Raw genomic sequence first — 1,713 nt, 5'->3', positions numbered from 1 at the left:
CCCTCCCTGTGGCTTCAGGCAAGTTCCCTTAATGCAGTGGCCGATAGAGCTGTCAGAAAGCCCAAGCCTGGCAGGCCCAGTGCCTTTTCATCAGTAAATCTCCCAGGATCTTGCTTGGAGCCTCTTTCTGGGCATTATTCTAATAGGCCGATCTGCTTCCCACCCTACCCCATCCCATAAGTGGCAAAGTAGGTGTTAGCAGCTGATGAAAAGAGCAATGGTGGTTACCTTTGGCAGTTGACACAGAGGGGAAACAAGAATTTGCAGAAGCTGTGCAACTAGACACGAGGGCTGACCATCACAGTCTGGGGACACTGGGGGCGGGGGCAGGAGGGCTTCTCAGCTCTGCGGCCGCCACACCATGGGAAAGCCGTTTGGAGGGGCTGATCGCGCCCCAGTTCTTTCGCTTAAGGCCCGTTGCTTCAGGGCACACTGACCAGCAGGAGACTTGATGGTGGCCCGTGCCGCATGGGCCCCTGGCCGAGCCAGCAGGGATGAGCAGCCTCTGGGAGGAGGCAACCCTTGACCCGAATTTTAAAGAGCGAGCGAGACTCAGCCCAGGGAGGAGAAGGGAGAGCACTCCTGGCAGAGCATGGCGTCAGCAAGGGCCTGGAGGCCAAAATTTGAGGACCCGAGTGGCAGGTGGCAGGAGATGAGGCTCCAGGGAGCAGGAGAGGCCCTGGTGCCACCCTGCTGGTTTATAGGCAGAGGCTTGGCTGGGGGAAGGCAGCGGGTGGCTAGCCGTGGCCTCTCCCTGCCCTGGGGTGGTGAGTCCCACTGAGGAGAGCCTTCTGGGTCACCTTGCCTGGACCAGTTCCAGAGGCAGAGTTTACATTCAGCATTCCTGTGCTATCTTTTTCCAGAGTCAACAGAGCTTTGCTGAGCGCTTATTAGATACTTCACTGATGCTCATGCCTTTTCTCCCTGATTTTCATTTCCTAGTGGAAAATAAAGTATTTCTCCTCCCCAGACATATCCCCAGGCACCAGCTTAGTCTATGTCCTTCCAGATCTTTCTCTAAGCGCTTACATATCTGCATTTTCCCCCATAAAAGTACAGTGTAGAATTCTTTGTGTAGAATTTTTCCCCTCCATCAATGGTATATCTTTCTCCATCTAGCCCTTTTCACCCAACAGCATGTCCTGGCAATCTGAGTAGATAGCATAGAGATCAACCCCATTCTTTTAAAAACCGCACGATAGTCCTCAGTGAACCTGCGTGTTCATTTAGCCATCCTATGGGTTGTTTGCAGTTTTTTGCTCTTGCAAGCCATGTGGCCCTGGCACACATGAGAGAAATGCTTTGCACACTGTAAATGTTCATAGACACTGCCCCATTCGCCTGCCAACATGTGCATGCACATTTGACCCCTTGGCAACTGCATTCAACTGTATCTGCTTCGCTGGGTTCTCCCAGTGCTTGTTATTATCAAAACTTTTCTGGTTTTGCCCATTCACTGGGTTCAAAAGTGGCATCTCACTGTTGCTTTTTTTTTTAAAAAAATAAATTTATTTATTTTTGGCTGCGTTGGGTCTTCGTTACTGCGTGCGGGCTTTCTCTAGTTGTGGCGAGCGGGGGCTGCTCTTTGTTGTGGTGCGTGGGCTTCTCATTGCAGTGGCTTCTCTTGTTGTGGAGCACAGGCTCTAGGCACATGGGCTTAAGTAGTTGTGACACGCGGGCACAGTAGTTGTGGCGCCAGGGCTTAGTTGCTCC

This window comes from Neophocaena asiaeorientalis, unplaced genomic scaffold, assembly GCF_003031525.2.
Source record: "Neophocaena asiaeorientalis asiaeorientalis breed wild unplaced genomic scaffold, Neophocaena_asiaeorientalis_V1.1 scaffold91, whole genome shotgun sequence".
Lineage (NCBI taxonomy): Eukaryota > Metazoa > Chordata > Mammalia > Artiodactyla > Phocoenidae > Neophocaena > Neophocaena asiaeorientalis.
Note: the sequence above shows the minus strand (reverse complement) of the source record.